Below are 17,922 nucleotides of genomic sequence, written 5' to 3'. Positions count from 1 at the left end.
TTGCGGGATAGAAGTTGAAATGCTAGCTGCTTTTTTTTTTTAGCTAACTTATCAGCATAAGCACTGTCCTGAGCTATGGCTTCTGATTCCTTTTGATAGCTACTTTTTTAGCTACCTTATCAGCATAAGCATTGTCTTGAGCAATGGTTGGGGGAAGAAAATAGATTTTGGAAGTTATGAGAACTGTAGAGAGTTGAGCATAGTTTGTGATTTTTAGGGCCTCTAACAGTATTAAAGCAGTGGCAGCCGCTGCGCACAGACATGAGGACTAGGCTAAAACAGTAAGGTTGTTTGGACAGAAAGGTTACAGGACGAGGTCCCAGCTTTTGTGTGAGGATTCTGTCTGTACTAACCATGCCTAGGAAGGAAAGGAGTTGTTGTTTTGTAGAAGGGATTGGGGTTTGGGAGATTAGCCAGACACCATCAGCAGGGAGAGTAAGTGCGTATTTATGAGAATTATGCTGAGATAGGTAACAGATGAGGAAGATATTTGGGCTAGACTGAATTAATGGGGGCTGTCGTTGAGGCCTTGCAGCAATAGAGCCTAGGTAATTTGCTGAGCCTGATGGGTATCAGGGTCAGTCTAAGTGAAAGCAAAGAGAGGCTGGAATGAAGGGTGCAGGGGAATAGTGAAAAAGCATCTTTAAGATCAAGAATGGAATAGTGAGTTGTGGAGGAAGATATTGAGGACAAAAGAGCGTACGGGTTGGGCACCACAGGGTGGACAGGCAAAACAATTTGGTTGATGAGGCACAGATCTTGAACTAATCTGTAAGACTTGTCCAGTTTTTGAACAGCTAAAATGGGGAAATTTTAAGGACAGTTTATAGGTTTTAAAAACCCATGCTGTAGCAGGCGAGTGATAACAGGCTTTAATCCTTTTAAAGCGTGCTGTGGGATGGGATATTGGCATTGAGTGGGGTAAGGGTGATTAGGTTTTATCCCATATTTGTGGGTTAAGGTGGGGGAATACGAGGGGAGGATGTGAAGGAGGCTTTGAACTGGGGGAAAAGGCAGCAATGAGGTGTGGCTGTGGTCTAGGAATAGTCAGGGAAGCAGAAAATTTAGTTAAAATGTCTTGGCCTAATAAGGGAACTGGGCAGGTCCCGGGCTGCGGACATTCCTTGGCCCAGTGGCCAGATTTCCAGCACTCATAGCAAGCTCCTTGGGGAGGACGTTCTGGAGGAACTCCTGGCAGCTGCGGTTCAGGCGTTTGGAGTTGTGCGCTGGAGATGTGGCTGGGGTTTGTCTCACAGTGGAGGCAAGGAATTGCAACTCAGAAATAAGTTGCTACTTGGCTACCTCTACTCTATTATTGTACACCTTGAAGGCGAGGTTCTTTAAGTTCTGTTGTGGGGTTTGAGGGCTGGAATTTAATTTTTGGGGTTTTGTTTAATGTTGGGAGCAGATTGGGTAATAACATAAAATGTATATTAAGAATAAGACACCTTTCTGGCCTTTCAGGGTCTAGGGCTGTAAAGTGACTCAGGGTTGCTGCTAAACAGGTCATGAACTGGGCTAAGTTTTTTATATTTGATGAAAAAGAGCCTAAACGCTAACCGATTTGGGAGAGGTTGGATAAAGAAAAGGGAGCATTTACCTTGACTATGCCTTTAGCTCTAGCCACTTTTTTAAGAGGAAATTGCTGGGCAGGTGGGGGAGGGCTAGTCGCGGAACGAAACTGTAAGCCAGCCCAGGTGTGAGGAGGGGAGGTGATAAAAGGATTATAGAGTTGGGGAGCGGAGGCTGAGGGAACATTGGGACCTAGCTCAGCCTGGCGAGGAGAGAAGAGGTCAGATGGGTTTGTAGAAAAGGAAGCCTGGAAAGACTCAGCGACTCTTGGGGTTGGGACTGAGGGGCAGGCGGGAGGGAAAGAAGGAAGATTTGGGAGAAGGGAACAGAGACTAGGGAGGGACCGATGTGTAAAAGAATGCCTGGACGTCAGGCACCTCAGACTGTTTGTCTATTTTACAACAAGAATTATTTAGATCTTGTAGGATGGAAAAATTGAAAGTGCCAATTTCTGGCTATTTGGAACTACTGTCAAGTTTGTATTGGAGTCAAGCAGCATTGTAGAAGAAAATAAGGCATTTAGGTTTCAGATCAGGTGTGAGTTGAAGAGGTTTTAAGTTCTTGAGAACACAGGCTACAGAGAAGTAGGAGGAATGGAGGGTGGAAGGTTGCCCATGGTGAAGGAGTCAAGCCCAGAGAAAAGAGAGAGTAGAGACACAGAAGGAGTTCAGGGGTTCTTGCCCTCCAGAAAAGCAGGAAAGGGGTCAGGGAGCACAAATAAGGTATTGGGGCACAAAAATAAGAGATCGGGGTGCAAAAGTAAGAGGCCGGGGCACAAAAATAAGAGGTTGGGGTTCTTGCCCCTCCCCCAAAAAAGCGGAGAAGGGGTAGAAATAGGGAGAGAAAGGGTTGGGGTGCTTGCCCCTCCCCCAGAAAAGCAGAGAAGGGGTAGAAACAGGGAGAGAAGGGGTCGGGGTGCTTGCCCCTCCCCCAGAAAAGCAGAGAAGGGGTAGAAACAGGGAGAGAAGGGGTGGTCGGGGTGCTTGCCCCTCCCCCAGAAAAGCGGGGCTTGCTGCTAAAGGCGAAGGACCAAGACAGGTGTCCCTGAAGCGTGGTCAGACACCTCTGAAACATGGGTGAGTAATCAAAGAGATGTCCCTGCAATGATTAAACACCAAGGGAAGGCTGCCTTCCCCAGTCCGTGACCGGCGCAGGTGTTTTGGGTCCACGGATAAAACGTGTCTCCTTTGTCTCTACCAGAAAATGAAAGGAATTGAAATTAAGGGAGAGATTGAAGGGTGGCGCCAAGATTGAAAGGAGAAAGAGGTTGAGGGACAGCAAGAGAGGTTGGAGAAGAGAGTAAAAAAGGGGCCGCTCACTCGATTTAAAATTGGCGAGATGTTCCTTGGGCTGGTTGGTCTGAGGACCAGAGGTCATAGGTGGATCTTTCTCACAGAGCAAAGAGCAGGAGGACAGGGGATTGATCTCCCAAGGGAGGTCCCCTGATCCGAGTCACGGCACCAAAATGTCATGCGTGTCCGTGTGAAGAGACCACCGAACAGGCTTTGTGTGAGCCACATGGCTGTTTATTTCACCTGGGTGAAGGCGGGCTGAGTCCGAAAAGATAGTCAGCGAAGGGAGGTAAGTGCGGGGCCGTTTTATAGGATTTGGGAAGATAAAGAAAAATTACAGTCAAAGGGGGGGTTGTTCTCTGGCAGGCAGGAGTGGGGGTCACAAGGTGCTCAGTGGGGGAGCTTTTTGAGCCAGGATGAGCCAGGAAAAGTACTCTCACAAGGTAATGTCATCACTTAAGGCAAGGACCGGCCATTTTCACTTCTTTTGTGGTGGAATGTCATCGGTTAAGGCGGGGCAGGGCATTTTCCCTTCTTTTGTGGTGGAATGTCATCGGTTAAGGCGGGGCAGGCCATTTTCCCTTCTTTTGTGGTGGAATGTCATCGGTTAAGGCGGGGCAGGCCATTTTCCCTTCTTTTGTGGTGGAATGTCATCGGTTAAGGCGGGGCAGGCCATTTTCCCTTCTTTTGTGGTGGAATGTCATCGGTTAAGGCGGGGCAGGCCATTTTCCCTTCTTTTGTGGTGGAATGTCATCGGTTAAGGCGGGGCAGGCCATTTTCCCTTCTTTTGTGGTGGAATGTCATCGGTTAAGGCGGGGCAGGCCATTTTCCCTTCTTTTGTGGTGGAATGTCATCGGTTAAGGCGGGGCAGGGCATTTGCACTTCTTTTGTGGTGGAATGTCATCAGTTAAGGCGGGGCAGGGCATTTGCACTTTTGTGATTCTTCAGTTACTTCAGGCCATCTGGGCATATACGTGCAAGTCACAGGAGATGCAATGGCTTGGCTTGGGCTCAGAGGCCTGACATACATAAAACATGATCCGTTCTTAGTCACTGTTTTCAGGCTCACATTGAATTTTTCTTTGTGTTAAGGAACATGGAATAGTCCTATTTCCTTTTTTTTTTTTTTTTTTTTTTTTTTTTTTTTTTTTGAGATGGAGTCTCTCTCTGTCGCCCAGGCTGGAGTGCAGTGGCGCTATCTCGGCTCACTGCAAGCTCCACCTCCCGGGTTCATGCCATTCTCCTGCCTCAGCCTCCCAAGTAGCTGGGACTACAGGCGCCCACCACCATGTCCGGCTAATTTTTTGTAGTTTTAATAGAGACGGGGTTTCACCGTAGTCTGGATCTCCTGACCCCGTGATCCGCCTGCCTTGGCCTTCCAAAGTGCTAGGATTACAGGTATGAGCCACCGCGCCCATCCTTCCTTTGTAAATTGACACATTTTTTATCGTACTTAAAATATGAGGTACAATTTGATGTTTTGATACATATATAATGATTCAATTAGGATAGTTAGTGTACCTATCACCTCATTCATTGTTTATTTGTGGTGAGAACATTCGAATACTTCTCTTCTAGCTATTTTGTAATGTAAAACACTTTACTCTTAACAATAGTCACCCTACTGTGCTGCAGACCACCAGAAAGTATTACTCCTAATAGGAGCTTTGTACCTGTTGAACAGTCGTTCCTCATTCTTCTTCCTCTGCCCCACTTCCCCATCTCTAATAATCACTGTTCTGCATTCTGCTTCTTTGATTTCAGCCTAAAAAACTTTTATTGTAGATTCCACATATGAGTGAGATGAGGTATTTGCCTTTCAGTGCCTAGCTTTTCTTCACTCAGATGATACCTTCCAGATTCATTCATGTTGTTGCGTTACAGAATTTCACTGCCTTTTATGGCTGAAGTGTTCCATTGAGTATATATACCCCTTTTTCTTTATCCATGCATCCATTGTTGAACACTTAGGTTGATTCTGTATCTTGCCCACTGTAAATAGCGCTGAAATAAACTTTTTTATTTTTAATACTTGTGGGTACATAGTAGGTGTATTTATTTATGAGATGCATGAGATATTTTTATACAGGCATGCAATGCATAATAATCATGTAAGGGTAAATGAGATATGCATGACATCAAGCATTTATCCTTTGTGTTACAAAAAAAAAAATCAATCCAATTATACACTTTTAGCTATTCTGAAATGTGCAATAAATTATTATTGACTGTAGTCACCCTGGTGTGCTATCAAATACTATATCTTGTTAATTCTATTCAACTGTATTTTTCCGAATATATTATGCCCATTAACCACCTCCTCTTCCCTCAAACTCCTACAAACACTACCCTTCCCAGCCTTGGGTAACCGTCATTCTACTCTCCATCTCCATGAGTTTAATTGTTTTGAATTTTAGCTTCCATAAACCAATGAGAACATGTGAAGTTTGTCTTTCTGTTCCTGGCTTATTTCACATAACATAACATCCTCCAGTTCTATGCATGTTGTCTCAAATGACAGGAATTCATTTTTTTTAATGGCTGAATAGTAGTCCATTGTTTCTATGTACCACATTTTTAATTTATTACTTCTGGATTTATTTTTCAGATTATTCAGTGTTGGCGTATAGAAATGCTATTGATTTTTGTATGTTGATTTTGTATTCTGCAATTTTACTTAATTTGTTTATCTGTTCTAGCAGTTTTTTTTTGGTAGAGTCTTAAGTTTTCCCACATATAAGATTACATCATCTGGCCGGGCAAGGTGGCTCACGCCTGTAATTCCAGCACTTTAGGAGGCTAAGATGGGTGGATCACGAAGTCAGGAGTTCAACACCAGCCTGTGCATGGGCAGGGCCTGCTGAAAACTCAGAACCACTTGTTGGGATGGGTTGTTCACTTCTGTCTAGGGCTTGTTTAAATTCTCCCTCAATGAAAGCCAGCTGAGTCCTTCCCTGTGTTTCTTTCTACTGTGACAGGGCAGCACAGAGTTCCAGTGTAAACTACCATAATTACTTCCCTCTCCCTTCTCCAAGTGAGTAGATTCTCTCTACACACCACACCACATGGCTGCTGCCACAGAAAGAGGATGGGGTGATGTAGGTGATTCTAAACAGTCTTTCCTACCCTCTTCAGTGCCTTTTTTCTTTTTTTTTTTTTTGAGACGGAGTCTTGCTCTGCCGCCCAGGCTGGAGTGCAGTGGCCGGATTTCAGCTCACTGCAAGCTCCCCCTCCCGGGTTCACGCCATTCTCCTGTCTCAGCCTCCCAAGTAGCTGGGACTACAGGCGCCCGCCTCGTCGCCCGGCTAGTTTTTTGTATTTTTTAGTAGAGACGGGGTTTCACCAGTATTAGCCAGGATGGTCTCGATCTCCTGACCTCGTGATCCGCCCGTCTCGGCCTCCCAAAGTGCTGGGATTACAGGCTTGAGCCACCGCGCCCGGCCCTTTTTTCTTAATATAATGTTAAAACTAGGTACTGTGATGGCTCACCTGAATATTGTTACTTACGAAGTTATTTATTTGTGTGTGTAAATAGTTGTTAAATGTGGTATTCCTGCAGTGGAGACAATTGCTGAAGGCTTCTATTCATCCATCATGCTCCACCTCCTCCTCTCCAGCTGCTTTCATTATGAATTTATACACAGTAATGGGATTGCTTCATCATATGGTAGTTCTATTTTTAATTTTTTGAGGAAACTTCATGCTGTATTCCATAATGGTTATACTAGTTTATAATCCCACCAAGAATATGTAAATGCATCCTTTTCTGTACATCCTTGCCGACACATGGTTTCTTTTGTCTTTTTGATAACCATTTTACCTGGTGTGATGTAATATCTTGTTGTGGTTTTGATTTGCATTTCTGTGATGATTTGTGATGGTAATCATTTTTTTGTATACCTTTGGCCATTTGTACGTCTCCTTTTGGGAAATGTCTGTTAAGGTATATTGGCCATGTTTTAATTGACTTATTCTTTTCGCTGTTGAGTTTTTTAAGTTTTGTACATATTCAAGAAAATTAGCCCTTTGTCAGTTCTACAGTTTGAAAGAGATTTTCTTCTATAGGTTCTCTTTCCTCTGTTGTTTCCTTTGCTGGATAAAATATCTCTAGTTTGATATAATCCCATTGGTTTAATTTTGTTTTTGTTGCTTTCCTTTTCATGTATAATTTTAAAATTCTTTCGCAGTCCAATATTGTGAAGCATTTCCCCTCTGATTTTTTTCTAGGACTTCTATAATTTCAAGTCTTACAGTTAAGTCCTTAATTCATTTTTCATTGCTTTTCGTATATAGTCAGAGGTAGGAATCTAGTCTCATTATTCTGCATGTGTATATCCAATTTTCCCAACACTGCTTATTGAAAAGACTGTCTTGTCTTTAATATGTGTTCTTGGCACCCTTGGCCAATATTAGTTGGCTATAGATGTATTCATTTATTTCCAGGCTCATTCATTTATTTCCCAGCTGTCGATTTTATTACATTGGTTTATGTGTCTGTATTTATGTCAGCGCCCTGCTGCTTGGGTTACTATAGTTTTGTAATATATTTTGAAGTCAGATGTATCATATCTGCAGCTTTTTTCTTTTTGTTCAGGATTGCTTTGGTGATTCAGGCTCTTTTGTGTTTCCAAATGAATTATTGTACTGTATTTTCTATGCCTGCAGAAAATGCTATTGGTATTTTAATACACATTGTGTTAAATCTGTATTACTTTGGGTACTATGGTCATGTTAACAATGTTTTTCAATCCATTAGCATGAGATTTTTCATTTATTTTCATTCTTCTTAATTTCTATTATCAATGTTTTATATTTCTCCATGCACAGATCTTTCCTCTGTTTATTTAAATTTATTCCTAAGTATCTTTGGGTTTTTTTTTTATAGTTATTGTAATGAATTTGGTTTCTTGATTTATTTTTCACATAGTTCACTATTAACATATAAAAACACTACTGATTTTCTGTGTAGATTTTGTATCTTGCAATTTTGCTAAATTTGTTTGTTAGTTCTAACAGTTTTTTGGTGGAATCTTTAGGATTTTGTATATATTACCCCTCTGTATCTATTAAAATGATCATAAAGTTTTGTCTTTTTATCTGTTAACGTGGTGGATTACATTTCTTAAATTGCATATGTTGAACCATTGTTGTACCTTTGGTATCAGTCCTACTTCATTATAGTGAAGGCTGTTTTTAATGTGTTGTTTAGTTTAACTTGTTAGTATCTTGTTGATAAATTTTACATCTATGTTTATCAGGGTTCCCATCTGTAGTTTTCTTTTTTTGTGTGTACCTGTCCAGTTTTGGAGGTGCAGTATTGCTGGCCTTGTAAAGCGAGTTTGGAAGTCTCCCCTTCTCTTTAATTTTATGGAATAATTTAACAAGGATTTATATTAGTTCTTATTTAAATGTTTGGTAGAATTCAGCAGTGGAGCCATCCAGGTCCTGTGCTTGTCTTTGATGAAATATTTTTAAATTAGTGATTCAATTGTCTCAATCATTATTGGTCTGTTCACATTTTTTATTTCTTTATAATTTAATCTTGGTAGGTTTTATGTATCCAGAAATGTATTCATCCCTTGTATGACATCAAATTCGTTGGTGTAGAGTAGTAGATAATTGTCTTTTATAGTCCTTTGTATTTCTGTGATATCCATCAGAATGTCTTCTTTTTCACCTCTGATTTTACTTCTTCACATCTTATTTATTTATTTATTTATTTATTTATTTTTAGTTAGTCTAGCTAAAGGTTTGTTAATTTTGTTTACCTTTAAAAAAATCAACTCTCATTTTATTAATATTCTACTTTTTTTCTTCATCTCTGTTTTGTTTATTTCTGCCCTGAGCTTTATTATTTTCTTACTTCAACTCATTTGTAGTTTAGTTTGTTCTTGTTTTTCTAGTTTCTTGTGGTGCTTCTTTAGGTTATTTATTAAAGTTCTTTTTAAATTTTTTTTCTTTTTTTTGAGAATGAGTCTCACTCTGTCACCCAGGCTGGAGTCCAGTAGCACAATCTTGGCTCACTGCAACCTCCACCTCTCAGGTTCAAGCGATTCTTCTGCCTCAGCCTCCTGAGTAGCTGGGAATACAGGCACGTGCCACCACACGCACCTCATTTTTTTGTATTTTTAGTAGAGACAGGGTTTCACCATGTTCACCAGAATGGTGTCAATCTCCTGACCTCATGATCCACCTGCCTCAGCCTCCAAAAGTGCTTGAATTACAGGTGTGAGTATTTTAATGCATGTGTTTATTGCTACAAACATCTTTTTTAGAATTATTATTATTATTATTATTTTTTGGTGGCTCATAGGTGTTGAGATAACATAGTTTTGTTCTCTTTTGTTTAAAGAATTATTTTAAAATTTCCCTTTAATTTCTTCACTGACCCATTGGTTATTTAAGAGCATGTTGTTTCATTTCCAAGTATTTGTGTGAAAGTTGTTAATTTCTAGTTTTATACTATTGTAGTTAAAAAACCTTGATTTAATTTTATCCTCTTAAATTTGTAATACTTCTTCTGTGGCCTAGCATATCATTTATCTTGAAGAATAGTTTTTGTATAGTTAAAAAGAATACATATTCTGAAGCTGCTGGATGGAGTGTTTTGTAAATATTTGTTAGATTCATTTGGTGCATTTAAAGTCTGATGTTTGTTAAATTTTTTTGTCCATTGTAGAAAGTTGGGTATTGAAATTTCTTATTATTATTGTGTTATAGCCTATCCCTCCCTTTAGATCTAATAATATTTGTTTTATATAGTTGGGTGCACTAGTGTTGGGTGTGTATATATACATCTATATGTGTATATATGTACATAGATATATGTATACACACCTGTTATTTTTGTTGTTGTTCAGTTGCTCCTTTTATCACTACACAATGACTTGCTTTATCTCATTTAAAATTTTTACTTAAAGCCTATTTTATCTGAAATGAGTGGCTACTTTCTCTACTTTTTGGTTTCCATTTGCGTGGAGTATCTTATCCTATTCCTTCACTTTCAGTCTGTTTGTCTTGAATAGGGAGAGGAGTCTCTTATAAGCAGCATATCGTAAGGCCTTTAAAAAATGATTCACCACTCTGTCTCTTTTGGTTGGGAAATTTTAACCATTTACATTCAGGTTTATTGTTGATAAGTCGAGAAACATTCCTCTCATGTTGGTAATTGTTTTCCGGTTGTTTTGTAGATTTTTGTTCCTCTCTTCTTCTCTTGCTGTTGGCCTCTCTCATACGGTGGTTTTCTGTGTGCTCAGCTTTGTTTCCTTTGTTTGCTTCATTCATTCATCTGCTGTAATTTCTTTCGTTATGCTTAACATGGGGCTAACATAGAATCTTGTAGTTCTAATAGACTATTGTAAACCTGTATGTTGTTGTTTTTACCATTTGACTTTAAATCTTCATACTAGAGGCACGGAAGATTTACATAGCACCCTATCACTGAAAACTTCCGAGTTTGATTTATGCATTTATTTCTATTGGTATTATACTTTCATGTGTTTTCATGAGAGCAATTATATCTTGACTGAATATAGTACTATTGGCTGGCTTTTTCTTTTTCCCCCCCTTTTGGCACTTCCCATATATCACTTTATTCTCTCTTGGCCTACAAGGTTTCTGTTGAGCCCCTATACATGATTTTATGCTTTTCTCTTGTAGTTTTTGGAATTATCTCTTTATCTTGTCTTTGACTTTTGGCAGTTTCATTATAATGTGATCTCAAGCGTAACTTTTTGAGTGTTATGTCTTTGCAGACCTTCACTTTTCCTGGATCTGAATGCCCATATTTCTCCAAGACTTGGAAAGTCTTTACCTATTATTTTTTAAATTGGTTTTTCATGCCTTTCTCCCTTTCATCTCCCTCTGACAATTCTATAGCATAAATATTTGTTTGCTGAATGTTGTCCTAGAGGTCTTATAGTCTTTTTAATTCTTTTTAAATTGTTATTTTGTTTTCTTTCTGAATGGGCTATTTCAAAAAACTTGTCTTCAAGTTTAAAAATTCTTTTGCTTTATCTAGATTGTTATTGAAGCTCTCAATTGTATTTTAAAAATTTCTATTTTTGAATTCTTCAGCTCCAAGAATTGCTTATTTTTATATAATACCTATCTCTTGAATTTCTCATTCAAATCATGAACTGTTTTCCTAATTTCATTGAAATTTTGTTTATGTTCTCTCATATCTCACTGAATTTTCTTAAGATCATTATTTTTGAATTGTTTTTCAAGCATTTTGTAAATGTCATTTTCTTTGAGATCTGTTACTGGAGACTTATTGTGCTCCATTGGAGATGTTATTTTTCCTTCTTTTTCCATGTTTCCTGTGTCTCTCTCTTGATATCTATGCATTTAGTGGAAGGGTTGGTTTTTCTAATTTTATGGAGTAAATCATAGGTGGGTCCTATGGGTTGTTTGGATATGATGCATTGGCTTTGGTTTCGGTTGGACTCAGTAGTGTGGTCTCCATACAGTTTCTTCATTTTTTATCCTCATTGGTGATGTCTGGGATTGCCTCAATGACTTAAGCTGCAGAAGTTTGTGATAGTGGTGACATGTTTTTACTGAGGATGAGGGCACTAGGTTGGATTTCTAGCCCAGTGTAAGTGGGCAGGGAGGGCCGACAGGCTATCTGGTGGGCTCTCTGTGCGGGGCTGGGTAACCACTGGGCTGACTGTTGAGCTATATATGCACAAGCAGGCTGGCTAGTTGTGTGATGGTCTTTCCAGAAAATCAGGGCATATGCAGTGGCATGGTTGACTATTCAACAGCTTCCCTTCTATGAAGATCCATCAGTTTCCTGCAGAGAAGTTGTGGAGGTATTGTGTAGATTTAGATGCTAGGATCTCAATAATTCTGTCAGATCCAAGCTGTAGGCAGCCAAGGGCATGGTGTTCCAGACATTCACGGAAATGTGATGGAATGACAGCAGGCACTCAAAGCTGAAAAGAGTCAATAACCCCTGGTCCCCAGAGCAGGACGTGCTTTAGTAGTGTGTCCAGTTTCAAGATGGCACTGTGCCAAATCAGCTTAAGAGTGGAGGCAAAGGGATCTCGATGTGGGCTCCTTTTCTAAGACAATGCAGCCACAAAACCTCTCAAATACTCTCTAAACTGGATAGGAGGCCTGTGAGGAATGGGGGACCCTCCTGTAAAAAAAGAGGAAACAGTAGAGGGTTCTGGGAAAAAAAAAGACACAGATGGAGCAGCAAAAGTTACTGATCGATGTTAGAATTCAGTCAATAGCTAAAAAAAAAAAAAAAAAAAAAAAAAAAAAAAAAAAAAAAAAAAAAAAAAAAAGTTTGACATAGAAGTAGGGAGAAAGAGTCTATTGCTGTATACAAAAGTTTCTCATTCTCCTGGAGACATAAGGGAACAAATTCTGCTCTTGTTCCTTTTTCATAAAGCACAGAACTTCCAGGCTACAGACACTAACTCTTGGCCAGCACTCTCTCTAGTGGTGGACCTATGAACTACCCCTCTGCACTTTTCTCAATTCCATGAAAATGCAGAAGACATTCAGTATTTAATAGTTGTTTATTACATCTGGGGAAAGAGAAATATATCCATATTATATGCATATCCATATATAAAATATAGATGTATTCATATGTATAAAAATCCATACACATATAGATATCATATATATTCATACAAATATATTTATTATATTTATATAATATATCCAATATATTGGATATGTGTGTGTGCATATATATGTGCATTTCCAATAAAGAAAGTAATTTCCAATAAAGTAAGCATTTCCAATAACGACAAAATAAAGACATGAGATCCCACCTAGTAGGAAGAGGTGGCACCTGCAGAGAATAAACTTGCAAAGATATTCGGGAACCCGGAAATCCATGATAAGGGAATGGATCTGGAACAGGCGACATGTAATTTACTAGCTGTGAATTCTGATAGTTCACATAAGCAATCTATGCCTCAGTTTCCTTAACTGATCTATTTGGGTTGATCGTATGTCCCAGCTTGCCTGGGACAGTTTTGGTTATGCCAATTGTCCCATATAATTATTAATAATTCTGATTTTACTCTCTAAAGTGTCCCATTTGGGTGATGAATGATATGGTCACCATAGTTATGTGATCCAAGGGTAGTTTTTATATACTTTCATGGGGAGAAACCATTAAGCATGGAGCAATTGAGGTACAGCCAGGAGTCAAGTGCTTGGCACTCAGTGCATTTTTAAACTAAGGTTTTGTCTGGGGAGCTAATTTCACCAACGATTGTTAAATGTCTCTTTGTATCTTCAATGTGTTATGTAAAGATGAGAGAATGGAGAGAGTATAAGCTCTGGATCTTATCAAATTAATAAAGTTCATACTACTCAGAAGGCAGGAAAACCCTCTTGCATTACACATTTCTCTGCATTTTCTGGCCTGTTGAAATCCTTAAAAATATTTAAAATCTTTCACAAATAACTGAGAAACACTGACATTTTCACTGTATTATAAAAAGGTATGGAAAAGGACAGAAAGCAATGATAATGAAAGCATTATAATTTGGGTTTGGCTTAAGCTGGGCATTCCTACAGCCGTACATTTTATTTCTATAAAAACACACATATGAAACAACTTTAATATCAAATAACAAGTGATTGGAGGAGTAATTATAGAGCATCCATACAATGCAACATATTGCCGCCACTATAAATGATGGTATGGAGTTATATTTATTGACATGGAAAATAGCTCATAACATACCATCAAATGAAAAAAGCTATTGCTTACAAGCAGGTGCAATATTATTGTAAATTTATGTACAATTACATAATATATAGTTATATGTGTTTATATGGTTTAGGAATGTCCAAAGTGTTCATCCGCCTATTAATAGTGATTATCTCTGGGTGAGGTGATTGCAGAGAACTTTTATTTCCTTTCTATTTTTTAAACAATGAATATGTTTCCTTTTAAAAAACACAAAACATACAATTTACATGAAATTACAAAAGGAATTCTCTTAAACTGTAATTCAGAGGTTGAAATACTTGTGCACAGATGATGAGAATAGGCATTGATATACGAAAGCTAAATAGTCAGAACCTACACACAATTAGAGCTCTTTTTACCATCAGTATTTCAGCCTTCCTGTAACTCCATTTCTTTTTAATTACCCCCTCATCACCACCAAGAAAAAACAGTTGACCCTAAATGTGGCACCACAATTCCTGTGGTGCCAGTTTTAAAGAAGGTGCCAAATAGCCTCATCCCCTGATTTAATACCTTTGTGCAAACCTGTGTCACCTCATGTGGGCTGGACTTGGTGACTAACTTCTGTCAATAGAATTAAACAGAAATCACATGACATAAAAGTAGTGTGACATCACCCAGAATCTATCGCTTTAGTTGTCATGTCACCACTTAGGCAGACTATGAAGAGATACATAGGGTGAGAAACGGAGGCCTTCAGCCAACAGCTGGGGAGAAGCTGAGTCCCGTCAACAATTCAAAAGACTGCAGTCCCAGCCAACAGCTTGATGTAACCTCATGAGAGACCCTGAACCACAACCACCTAGGTAAGCCGCTCCCGGATTCCTGACCCACAAAATGACGTGGGATAAGAAATGTTTGTTGCCACAAGCTGGTAAATTTTGGCAAAATCCATTACAAAGCAATGGATAACTAATACAGTTTTAAACTTATTTGAGAAGTTCTGTCTCAGGAGCAAGTAGCTAAGGAACCCTAATCTCAGCCAGTCTTTGCTTCCATGCCAGGCTCACTTGCTTCTGCACTGATAAAAAGATTCCTTGAATCAGCTGTTATGTGATTTTTCTTTCTTCAATATCAATCATGTTTCCTGTTCTTGGCACTTAGTATCCAAGTCGGATATCTCAAAGACACGTGACAGTTGTTTTTAGGTTGAAATCTTGCCTGAAATAGGGATTCCAGATGCACTGCTTGTTTTGATCTCTGAGTCCTGACTGTTCTTCCATTTAGTTGGGACTTCCTGAATTTTCTGGGCAGAGACCCATGTACCACCTGGACATCTTCCTTTGGCCAGTGACACCACAGTACACACTTGTAAGCACCGTTTCTCTAAAACAGTACAAGGGGAGGAACATGTGTTGACTGTCAGTGTTTTAGATATGATTTAATTTATTCAAAATGCTCTGAAAAGAATTATTTTCATTTTATAGACAAACATTGAAGGTTCAGAAAGGGTTAAAAACATCCTGAATTATGGAGTTGGTAAATGCAAACCCATGTTTGCAACTTGTACATATTTGACTCATATATGCATGTACTTAACCCAAATAATGTATGGTCTCCCTAACAAATAGTTCTTTGTGGTAAGCCAAGCGGGAAACAATCTTTCTGACAGCCCCCTTAGCTGCTTCCCTGAGATCCTTTCACCTGTATATTCATTCCTCTTCAGTGGTCATGATGTATCTGAAGTTGGTTCCTTCTGGTGGGTTCTTGGTCTAGCTGACTTCAAGAATGAAGTCGCGGACCTTCGCAGTGAGTGTTACAGCTCTTAAAGGTGGAACGGACCCAAAGAGCGAGCAGCAGAGAGATTTATTGTGAAGAACGAAAGAACAAAGCTTCCGCAGCGTGGAAGGGTCCCGAGCGGGTTGCCGCTGGGTCCCCGGCTTCATTCTTGAAGTCAGCGAGACTAAGAACCCACTGGAAGGAACAGTGACACAATGACAAACCTAACCACAGCAAGGAGAACATTACTATTATTCATGCCACTGGCACGTCGGGTCTGGAATTGTTTTGCATGACACTTTCGCGGTGGATGCACCTCCTGGGCCCATTCTAGTTTATCACTATGCTACCTGTCTACCAAAGTTTATCCATGTGCAACTTCTTCCTCAACTTTACAGTAGGAACTCTGCTCTCCTGCTAGGATGGAAGTCTTCCAGGTCCCAATCATCTGATTTAAAACTCTGACAAGCTATGTGGCCAAGTCCTTTTCCTGGGTGGGTACTGACCTTGGCTTCCAGACACCTTTCCCCCTTGATTTATTTCCAAGAATGAACAAAGAAGAGCAGATCAGGTACAAATAGACACAATTGTAATATTGTTACCGACTACAGTTTTTGTGTAGTTCTATCTCACACACTGTATTCATTATACCTTTATCATCTTGGGATCATTTTCATCGCATTAAACCCCTAAACCAGTTGTTCTAAACCTTAGTGTGCATGAGATTCACATACTTCACTACTTGCTTCTGTGAACTTGGAGAAGACAAAGTTCTTATCTAAGCCTCAGGTTCTTTTTGTAGTGGTGATTTTTCATAAGAGCTATCCTATAACGTGGCTATAAAAATTAAATAAGATAATCCATGGGAAGCACTTGGTATGCTTTAAGACAAATAGCAAATGGTAGTGTTCTTTGTATTAAAAGGCACAGGTGGGGCCTTCGGATGCCCATTTTTAGTAAGCAACTCTAGCGATTACAACACAACTTGCCATTAGAGCATACTACAAGAATTACTAACAGAATACAACTAAACCTTGTTTAGTTATTTTGGTATTATTGATCTTATGCATTTCCTAGTTTCTCTTCTCCTTAGCCTTTGCATCTGACTCACCAGGGAATGTTCTCTCTGTTTTTAGACTTTTCTGTTTTATTTCTGAGATGCTAAATAGCTGTGTCTCTCTTGCAAGAGATTTTATTTTATTTATTTTTTATTTTTTTATTTTTTCAGACTGACAACCTGGCAATAGTGATTGTGTGGAAAGTGGCCTGAGCTCTCCCATATTCCACCAGAGCCCCTTCCTCTAGAGTTAGTCCATAATCTGTATTGGTTGTTGTTTTCTCCACATCCACTCAAATAACAAATATTTCAGGATGCAAAGTATATCTTTTTTTCTGGAATAAGAGCCCAAAGATTATGAGCTACTTGCTAGTCACGGAAATGTCTATGATTTAGTATTAAATTTCAAGACAAACAAAAAGCCACTTCCATTTTGGTTATGATGGATAATGGATTTTGGAATTATTCTTTGCTTGTACAAACAACAATGACATGAAAAACGGGACAAATAAATGGAACTAGTTTTAGGTCTTGGCAACAGAGATCTCAGAATGCATGCTGTTTTTAAATGTCAGAAACATTCAAGATAGCCCTTATATTGGACAATAAAATGTTTCAATAATCTTTAAAATTAAGGCAAACATATTGACCATGATAAAATTGCATTAGAAGCCAATTAAATATTTCTAAAAATATCCAAAATATTTAGTAATAAACTGGAACAAAGTAATAATCTATAATAGTATTATTTATAATTAAATCAATACTAAATACAAAATAATGCAAGATAAAATAATTTAAAGATAATTACATATAATTTCTAATATAAAATGACTGTTTCTAATATTTAGATAAAATTTGTGGAATTAAGCTAAAGCATTGCTTGGAGAAAAATCTATAACTTCAAATGACTTAATTAAAAAGGAAGATAGGTTTAAGATTAATAATGTAAGTTTAAACATTTGGAAACTAGGAAAAGAAAGGTAAATTGATATTAAATAACAGAAAGGAAATAATAAGGATGAAAATAGAAACACATAAACAAGAATAGCAAACAGCCAACAAAAACAAATCATCATTCATTGAAAGGACCAATAAGATTAATACACCTCTAGATTAAATGATCAAGAAAAGAAAGAAAACACAAATTATCAATATCAGGAATGAAGGAGAAAGCATCGCCAAGAATTCTAACAATATTACAAGAATCTCAAAAGATAATTATGAAAACTTTTGTGATAATAAACTCTTCAAGTTAAATTAAATAGAAAAATTCCCTGAAGTCATATTCCCAAAACTGTCTCAAGACAAAATAGAAAAAGCTGTGTATCTATTAAAGAAAGTTAGTTTCTAATTAAATATATTTTAGTCAAGGAAACTCTAGGCATACATAGCTTCCTTAATATATTCAGGCAAATATTTAAAGTACTGCACGTCTTTTTTTCAGAAGATAGAGAAGGAAGCACTTTCCAATTCATTTTATGAGCTATCATTACTGTGACAACAAAACCAGACAGGTATTACAATGAAGCAAATCTCAAGACAGATCTCTC

The sequence above is a fragment of the Rhinopithecus roxellana genome, chromosome 2 (genome assembly GCF_007565055.1).
Source record: "Rhinopithecus roxellana isolate Shanxi Qingling chromosome 2, ASM756505v1, whole genome shotgun sequence".
NCBI classification, from domain to species: domain Eukaryota; kingdom Metazoa; phylum Chordata; class Mammalia; order Primates; family Cercopithecidae; genus Rhinopithecus; species Rhinopithecus roxellana.
Note: the sequence above shows the minus strand (reverse complement) of the source record.